This window comes from Thamnophis elegans, chromosome 4, assembly GCF_009769535.1.
Source record: "Thamnophis elegans isolate rThaEle1 chromosome 4, rThaEle1.pri, whole genome shotgun sequence".
Taxonomy (NCBI): Eukaryota; Metazoa; Chordata; class Lepidosauria; order Squamata; family Colubridae; genus Thamnophis; species Thamnophis elegans.
In genome coordinates this window covers 30,689,093-30,699,477 of record NC_045544.1, presented here as the reverse complement: position 1 = coordinate 30,699,477, position 10,385 = coordinate 30,689,093, and positions in this window count along the sequence as shown.

The following is a 10,385-nucleotide window of genomic DNA, read 5'->3' as shown; positions in this document are numbered from 1 at the left end:
AATCTGATCTTCCATGAGTGGATATAGATCTAGATTTCATATTTAATAATGCTAAGCTTATTACATCCAATATGTCAAGAAGGTTCAACCATTTATGATGGGATGCCCAACTATTTTAGAACAGAAAACATTACTGATGTACACATTTGAATAGTATACCAAGGGTCACACTTCAGAACTGAAGAGGGCCAAGTCAGAGCCTATATTTTATTTTATTTAACTCTAATTAAACTTTAGTTTTAAACAAACTACTAATTACCCCTAACTTACACTGAAATTTCTTATTTGCAACTTCCCTTCCTAAAAGTGCAGCAATGTCGTAAGAGGGCCCACTTGATGTAATTTTTCTAAGGGACCTCTTAAATCTGACATGAGTCCAAAAGCTTCAGATAAGATTCATTGTGTTTTTACCTCCAAAAATTGTAATAGTTGATCTACAACAATTAGTTTTGCCTTGATTTAAAAAAATATTTACTCTATCTAAATGTTTTTGGCTCTGATGTATATCATTATAGATCTCAGGAGAGAAAGCACATTTTGCTTTCTATCTTAATCTTGTCCTTCTTCATGGAATTGCCAATTTAGTTAGTGCCTCGGATGCTTCTCAAAAATAGGAAGATAACTCAAGTGATCCACACTGGCTCTCCATTCAATATGTATCTCTCTTCAGCATAAACCAGGGCTTACCTGTATTTTTAGCACACTGATATCTTAGTTTTGTTACACCTATTCAGATGCACTATGTTATGGAGGTCACTTGTATCTGATCCTATTTCAAGTAATTCTAGTTTAATTTTAACTGCTAATATATAATGAAATCCTCATGCAAGAAGCTGATTTTGTGCAAAACTCATCTGTAGTTTGCAATTAATTTATTCAGCACTATCAATTGTTCATTTTAATTAGGGATTCCAGATGTTCTTCTGACTGGCTTTTGCAAACATAGACTGTAACATATGAATATAAACTCCCAGCATTATCTTAGTTTTGCAACAGATCATTGGATAGAAAGGGAAACTGGGCAACCTCATTTTGTAGAGTCCCAAAATAGACTACAAAAATCTGGATGCCCACTAGTGGGCAACACAGCATTAGCATTCGGTATATTTCTTTGTTGCCATGTAGAGGTCATCCAGGTTTCTTTTTCAGCTCAGATGTGGTAACCCAAATTATGTTTGCTTTAATGTGAAGGATTAAAACAAGGATGGGGAATATGTGGCCTTTTAGGCGGTAGAATTACGTTCTTGTATGTATCTCCATCTTTTACAACAGAGCAAGCAATATTCAGTTCACTAAATATTTTTGAACCTCCAACTCTCATCCATTCTGGCTAATATGACGCTGAGATAGAAAGTGCAGTTCAGTCACAAGTGGAGGATCCTCTGGCGTTTATAGGCAAAGTTTTTTCCTGTCCAGAGTCCAAATTTGGGGTGTGTGTGCTCATCTCTGTTTTTTAGCTGAGGGAGTCATCGTTGTCCGAACATACTTATAGTCAGTATGACTAGTTAGTTAGTTAGTTAGTTAGTTTATTAAACTTGTATGTCGCACTATTCCGAGGGGACTCAGGGCGTCTAACAACCAAATAGGGAAGGGGCAATACAAAGCAAACAGACAAGACAAAACAAAATACAAAAAACAGATTAAAAAACTCAACAACAGCCGCAACAATTCGAGTGGGGCTGGGAACTCATCTGCCACAGGCCTGCCGGAACAGCCAGGTCTTAACGGCTTTGCGGAAAGCCTGAAGGGTGGTGAGGTCCGAATCTCCACGGGGAGATCGTTCCAGAGGGCCAGAGCAGCCACAGAGAAGGCCCTCCCCCGGGGGGTCGACAGTCGACACTGACTAGCTGATGGAATCCGGAGGAGGCCTAATCTATGGGATCTAATTGGTCGTAGGGAGGTAATTGGCAGGAGGCGGTCTCTCAAGTACCCAGGTCCAATACCATGAAGGGCTTTATAAGTGACGACTAGCACCTTGAAGCATATCCGGAGACCAATAGGCAGCCAGTGCAGCTCGCGGAGGATAGGTGTAATGTGGGTGTATCGAGGTGCACCCACAATCGCTCGCGCGGCTGCATTCTGGACAAGCTGAAGTCTCCGAATGCTCTCAAGGGCTGCCCCATATAGACTATATGTCAAGGTGCACGGAACACTGTTGCCTTCCACCGAAGTGGTACCTATTTATCTACTTGCATTTGCATGGTTTCAAACTGCTAGGTTGGCAGGAGCTGGGCAACTAACTGGAGCTCACCATGTTGCGTGGTAACCCTGGCTGTCAGTTTCCCAGCTGACAAGCTCAGTGTCTTTAACAGCTGAGCCATCATGTCCCCAGTTATGTCACCTCGCCCTTTCTGAAACATTCAACAATATCTAATAGCATATACTATTGTTATGATTTAAGGTGGATAGCAAAATGTAGTTGTTTGCAAAAACAAAATGGCAGATTTAGATATGACTTACCAACTTATTTTGGATAGTATACAAATCTGCAGAACTAAAATATTTGAACTGAAGTATCATATTTGAGAAGGGGGAAATTGCTTTTTTCCTACTTATAATGAAAAAGTCCTCAATAAAAGCTGGATTTTTCTTTGAAATATTTACATATAATGTTTTTTTGTAAGCTATACACAATGAAAATGCCATTTTAATGCACCTGTTGGCTTTTTATTTTTTAGGAAAAAATAAAAGGATTTTTTCTGTTGGTGAAACCATGACAAGGAAAGAGTTCAGATATAATAAGCAATCCTTCCATTTTGAAAAGATTCTTCTTGAAATAAGTTTATATTAAAGAAGATTTTACATCTGAGCAATTTAGAGGTATGTTATTTCTGAGGATTCTGAGAAGTTCCCGATTGCTTTACTCATATGGTTCTAATTAAATTATAATTGTGCTGTTTTCTACAAAATGAAAGAAAATGGTTGTACTTAGTATCTTTTGTGACAATAGAATGAAATGATCCTTCCAAACAGACAAAAAATAATGTTGGAAAAAGGAATAAAGGAATGTGAGATTATGACTGACTCTTGAAAGTAAAAAAAGAATACTAGTCTTTGACCAATGTAAGCTTAAACAGTACAGTTTTAAACAATAATTTATGTTCAGAAATATAATTCTAAGTTATTTTTTGAAAATGGTGCTATGGGCTCATTTATCATCTTACTTCCATAGTCATGGAAGTAGAAAAGATGCAGTTCATAACAATTGCATGCTTTTAAGCAGTAAGATGTTGGTCATATAAATACACCCAGCTTGCAGTATGGTCGTACCCAGCAAAATGCTTGAAGTATGCCTTAATCTAGGAGAAATAGACAGCACAAACTTGGTGTCCTATTCTGATCATGCTAAATTTAGATTCGAATATTTGCATCTTTTTCTAAAGCTTAACTAAATGGAAAATTAATATCAATGCCAATTAGTCTATTTTCTAGCAAAATTGGATGAAACTATGCTAATTCCTCCTGAGGATATCTAAACAAAGTGCAGGACTAACATGGTAGCTTTGGGATACAGTGATAACAGAAAATTGTTGGCTTCAGATCTGCACATGGTGTGCAACTTCAGTGAGCAAAGATGTGCCAACTCATTATCAGACATAGCATCCATTTGTGATTCTGTCATCCACATTGTGTGTATTTGCTAATGTATCATGTATCACCAGGAATTGTGGTGCAGTGGTTAGAATCCAGTATTGCAGACCAATTCAGCTCACTGTCAGGCCTTCGATCGGTACCAGCTCAAGGTTCCCTCAGGCTTCCATCTTTCTGAGGTTGGTAAAACGAGGACCCAGCTTGTTGGGGGCAATATGCTGACTTTGTAAACCGCTTAGAGAGGACTGTAAAGCTCTGTAAAGTAGTATATAAGTCTCAGTGCTATTGCTATCGAGATATGGCCTGTTATAGGCATAAGGCTTTGAACGATGCACCAGTCCCAGAAATTAATAGAGCAACGTTTTGGAACAGAAAGTAGTTGTTTACATGATGTGCTATGTTACAGTAATATTGCTGGATTCAGCTTATTTAATATGCTAGCACAGTGTATCTAGATCTCTTTTCATATCCATTATCTCTACCTTACCCTTCCATTTTTGGGACCAACCTCTCTCCAGGTTTCCAACAATATACATGACAGTACTCTTCTACTATTTTATTTGAAAACTAATGGGATTTATTTGCCTCATTTGTATTAACAGTATTCTGAAATGACCTCAGTGAAATTTTTACCTTTAAATGCAGCAAGCCCATTCTCCTTATGATAGTGTCCAGAAAATAAGTTATATTATACTGGGCTTTTTGCTTACCAGCTTTCCCATGTTTCTTAATTTCAATTGATTGCATTTCCCCTGAAGTAAGACACCTGGTTATCTAGCAGTTAGTAAGTTTCAATTATCCACGATCTATCTAGTATAACACTTTGACACAGAGATGGAGAAAATAAGAACCTCAATCAATGCTGGTTCTATGTGAACCAGAATAGATTTATACCAAAATAATTTATTTACCCAATAACAAGAATAAAGGTAAAAAGGTAAAGCTTCCTCATGCACATATGTGCTAATTGTTCCCAACTCTCAGGAGCGGTGCTCATCTCCGTTTCAAAGCCGAAAAGCCAGTGCTATCCGAAGACGTCTCTGTGGTCATATGGCTAGCGTGACTAAACGCTGAAGGGGCACAGAACACTGCTACCTTCCACCTAAGGTGGTCCCTATTTTTCTACTTGCATTTTTACCTGCTTTTGAACTGCTAGATTGGCAGAAGCTGGGACAAGTAAGGGGAGCTCACTCCGTTACACGGCACAGGGATTTGAACCGCCGAACTGCCAACCTTTCTGATCAACAAGCTCGGCATCTTAGCCACTGAGCCACTGCTTCCTATATACCCCATTTTCCCCAAAATAAGACCTCCCCAGATAATAAGTCCAAGCGGGCATGAAAATAAGCCCTCCCCCAAAATAAGCCCTCCCCAAAATATTGCAACACAGCAGCAGCCATGAGGTGACCACTTCCTGCACCTCAAAAATAACAAGACCTCCCTGAAAATAAGGCCAAGTGCTTATTTTGGGGGTCAAAAGAAAATAAGACACTGTCTAATTTTCGGGGAAACATGGTAATAACAAGATAGATTAGTTAAACTACAGTAAGGTATTTGCTTTTACCTCCAATAAATAAGTCATTTATTTTCTGTAGTCATTTACAAAATTCTTTTTACTAATAATATTCTTAGAATTAATATAAGATCCTTAGTTTCTCAATATATTTTTAAGCTTCCTGAAAGAGAACTACCTTTCAGAACCAGAGAGAAGAATGAAGAGCAATCTCTTTCTCACACATGCACAGAGACAGCAGAACTCTGATCAGCCACATATTTTATATTGTTTGTTGTTTGGAAAGAAAATATTAGCATCTTGTAATGTGAAGATCAGGAACACCAAGATGGTGCTCTACTTGATTGTTTACAATGTAAAAGAGATGTGAAGCTGTTGAATAGCAGCTACCCGCTATAACAGTGATGGCTAACCCTTTTCTCCTTGTGTGCCAAATTGCGTGCACACACCTCCGCGTTCCATTTTGGGTCTAGCAGGCCTTTCTGAAGCTTCCTGGGATCAAAAATGGCCCGCCCCCACCCCCACACATGTGCACATGTACGCATGCATGCAACCCCCTGCCCCCATGCATGTGCGCAGGTCTCCTGTATGCGCAGCAGAGACCTACATGTGCATGAGCAATGGAGCTGAGCTGGGCGACGGTTTGCAGAGAGGGCTCCACATGCCACCTGTGGCACACGTGCCATAGGTTCGCCATCACGGCTTTATAACATCCAATTTATTTCTCCCTTATCCACCAGAACTACATATTAAATCTTGTCTCAGGTTTACTTTGAATTCTGTCAATCACAAGTGAATTAGGAAAGAGATGTTACAACTAGAAATGATAAAGTACTTGTTTCAGCCTCTATAATGTTTCCACATATTTTGTACAGTAATAGAAGGCACCAAAGCAGGGTTCTACAAGTATCCTTTGCAAATTTTAAAAGAATTGGAAGACCTGGTATGACAATTTGATCATAGTCATTGGAATGGACTACTTGAAATCCTGACTCTTCAATAAGAACAAAAGCTGCACTAAGCTTTCATCATGCAAAGTTGCTGTTCTGCAAAAAATCTATGGTCCTCCAACAGAGATCCATAGATTGATTTTGATCCATTACTGGATCTGATGAAAAGAGGGAAATTCTTCCAAATCTGACCAATAGTCCACTGAATCCACATTGACATACCTTAAGTGTCTTCTAGAAGATATCTGAGGAAGTTTTTCACTGGCACAATAGGGCCATCAAGATATATACTCTATGATGTATCTTGAATTGTTTTTAGAAAACATTTAAGGAAGTTTTTCACTGGCACAATAGGGCCATTAAGATATATACTCTGGATCATGGTCATCACAAAGTTGTCATGAGGAAATTAAGAGAAGGAGCTGAAAACACATTAGTTATGGATAAATATGCAGTTATAAGTTGGTAAAACAACACAAAACTGTAATGGGCATTAGCAGTGCGGAGACGGGGTTAGTGAATTTCTGTTTTTGCTTCTGAGGAAATGCTATCAAAATGGTTTGCCATTGCAGGCTTTTCTTAACACCTCTCCAGATGTTTTACTATCCTAGTACGGTACATCTTTCACAAATTGTAGCCATCAGGTGCATAAGAACGAAAAGAAACAGTTACATACCAATTGAAAGATAAAGGAGCAAGAATAAAAGAATAGGGGAGAAAAAAAGAAACCATCTACTAAAGAAAACACTGGTTATTTACACCCTAAATTGCAGCTTTGTTTCTTACACCATTACAGCATCGTGCCAGAAAAGAACCTTATTTCCCAGCTAGAAGGCATTGAGATAAACTGTGAGGAAAAGGAGGCAACAGGACATCAGCACAAACAATTGATGGCCTTACTATGGCCCCAATTTACAGTTCAAACTGGCCTGTGAAGGTAGTATTAAAGAACCAGATAGCTTCTTGCCCTCTCCTAGACAGCTTTGTACCAGATCCTGTCATTTCAAACCAAACATAACAGAGTGAACGACCACAGCAAATGGTAGCTTGCTGCCATACTGAATATATGCATACAAATGATAAAAGCCCAAAGCATGGTGGGAACTGTTTGAAAATTACTAGTTGAAACCATAGGTGGGTTGCTCCTGGTTGGCCCAGTTCGGCCAAACTGGTAGTGGAATTCAGGCCTGGGTCGCAGAACCGGCAGCAACCCAGGCCTGCCACACCCCTGAGCCGGTTCCCTCGCCACCCCTGGGCCACTGCCATTTTGGTTTTTAGTGACTGTGCATGCGCAGTTCACTGAAAATTGTTCTGTGCATGCACGAAGAACAATTTACATTGAACAGTGCATGTGTGCATAGCGTGTGTCTGGTGCGCATGCGACCAGGTTGCGAACCGGTAGTAAAACCGGCAACAACCCACCACTGGTTGAAACCCACTGCTCATAGTTTCCAATGTTCTCCAATGCCCTCCCTTTTCTCACTTCTCTCTCTTTTTAATGGAAAGCAAAATGATGAAGAGGAGAATCAATCTGTGAAAAGAAGTTTTTTGAAAAGCTCTTTTCAGTTTTGAGCCAAACAGACATATAAAGTTCTTAAGATGCAAATATTCTGACAGTTGATTTTGTCAACTTCCTGAGAAACCAAAATAAAGCCATAGTGATCTCTGGGTGATCATTTGGAAGACAAGAACTACTTAGCAACAGCAGAAATCCAATACTCAAAGATGGATGAATAATGGAAATAGTCTTCTAGGTCAGTGTTTTTCAACCTTTTTTGTGCAAAGGCACACTTTTTTTCATGAAAAAAATCACGAGGCACACCACCATTAGAAAATGTTAAAAAAATTTAACTCTGTTCCTATATTGACTATATATAAAGTGTTTTTCCCCACGGCACACCTTACACTATGTCACGGCACACTAGTGTGCCGCGGCACAGTGGTTGAAAAACACTGTTCTAGGTGAGTACATATTTGTAATTAGCATAGCTATCCATTGAAAGAGGAAGTATATACCCAGAGGCAACATTTGTGAAATCTTCATGCTGTTCTAGAGGAAACCATAACAAAAATTATTATAAATGGAAGATGGAATCACAAAGCTCACTAGAGGAAGTCTGACCCAGGTCATCCACCTCATTGTATTTTGTTCAAGTCCCAGAACCAGTGACTTGAACAGCCTATGTGTTATGTATGTAAAAAGGATTATATATGTGAATGAAGACTGTTAACAGAAATCCAATGAAATTTGTTACTTTAGGCTGAACTTACATAGTTACTGAACCTATCCATCTTAGTCTTGATCCCAAGTACAGCTGCCCAAAGATGCTCAAGTTTGACCCGTAGTTTTTGTTCTGTAACAATGGCAAGGAATTGAAATGAAAATAGATATTTTATATTAGAATGCACACAATGGAGATGGGCTCCTATAGCTGTGCATTCTCAATTACAAAAAAAAACTTACAGTAAAAACCTCCTCACAGATCATCTATACATGATGCACAGAGGATAGACTGAGGAGATAAACTTTGATCAACAATCCGGTCCTCAAACAGAATGAGAAAATAACAAATTATTAACTAATTGATATCAGCTTTATTTTTGAAATAGTACAAATTTGAAAAAGTATAAAAAAATCTTACAGTGCTGATAGCTTGTAGGTAATAATCAAAACCTTCTGTTCCAACCAGATGAAGTATAGTACTAACATAGTTGTGCTTTGACATATCTTGTGTTATCCTTATTTTTTTCTTTAAATTAAATAAACCAATTAACTCCTTTGCATTGCAAGAACAGAATTGTTAAAAATCTAAAGGGATTTTGTATTGGTAATTGGCAAATTTACATCAGAGATTCAACTTTTATATTTGGCAAAATATCTCTGTTGAGATACATTTACTGAACAAAGATTCCCATAAATAAATGAAACATCTGGAAGGTGTCCGATGATTCTTTCTTTTAGCCCAACTTTTCTACAATAAACCCTATTCATTCTTTAAATCCCAAGCAGGTAGAAAACAATTAACTATATTAGATTTGCTTTTAATTTTGTTTTGTTTTCCTGTTCCCTTGCTTTTCCCTTACGCAATATTTTTATTTGTATACATTAGATAGGTTCACTTTTGACTTAGATGAAGTATGTAAAGCAGACTATGATAAGTTGATTATAAATCTCTTTCTCTCATATACAAACACTCCTAGTTTAGTATTAAACTTGAATTCAACTCCTGACATTTGGCTTCACCATTTAAATGTATGCAATTTCTCACAGCTTTCCTAATTTTTCTAACCCCTTAAAATAATTCAGGATCCACTTCACTTACCGTAGCAACCCACTTAAGGTCTCACTTTTTGGATTCTTAGGATAGACTGAATCACAAACTAGTCAACCAAATTTTAGTCTAAAGAGTTGTGAGAAACCAGCCAAATGGTCAATTTATGGTTCAGTCCTTGGGAGAAGGGCGGCATATAAATCGAATAAACCTCAACCTCAACCTCAGTATATATGGACATACCAAAAAATAGATTGAGTAAATATTTCTGAATTAATAACTATAGGAAGTTAAAAACCCACCCCTCTGCCATTTCTTCCAACATAACATAACCATGCTGTGCAGATATAGACATTCTTAGCATTGTGTGTGTTGTATTCCTATGTTGCATTAAGATACACTATATTGCCCAAAGTATTTGCTCACCCCATCCAAATAATCAGAATCAGGTGTTCCAATCACTTCCATGGCCACAGGTGTATAAAATCAAGTACCTAGGCAAGGTACAGACTGTTTTTACAAACATTTGTGAAAGAATGGGTCGCTCTCAGCTCAGTGAATTCCAGCGTGGAACTGTGATAGGATGCCACCTGTGCAACAAATCCAGTCGTGAATTTCCTCGCTCCTAAATATTCCACAGTCAACTGTCACATGTATTACAAGAATGTGGAAGTGTTTGGGAACGACAGCAACTCAGCCACGAAGTGGTAGGCCACGTAAATTCGTCCAACATCAGTGTGTGACCTCACAAATGCACTTCTGGAAGAATGGTCAAAAATTCCCATAAACACACTCCTAAACCTTGTGGACAGTCTTCCCAGAAAAGTTGAAGCTGTTAAAGGGTGGACCAATGTCATATTGAACCCTATGGCTTAGGAATGGGATGTCACTTACAGTAAGTTCATATGTGAGTAAAGACAGGTGAGCGAATACTTTTGGCAATATAGTGTATTCCTGATTGCTTATTTGTACCCTATGACTATTATTAAGTGTTGTACCTTATGATTCTTAACGACTGTATCTTGTCTTTTTTATGTACACTGAGATCATATGCACCAA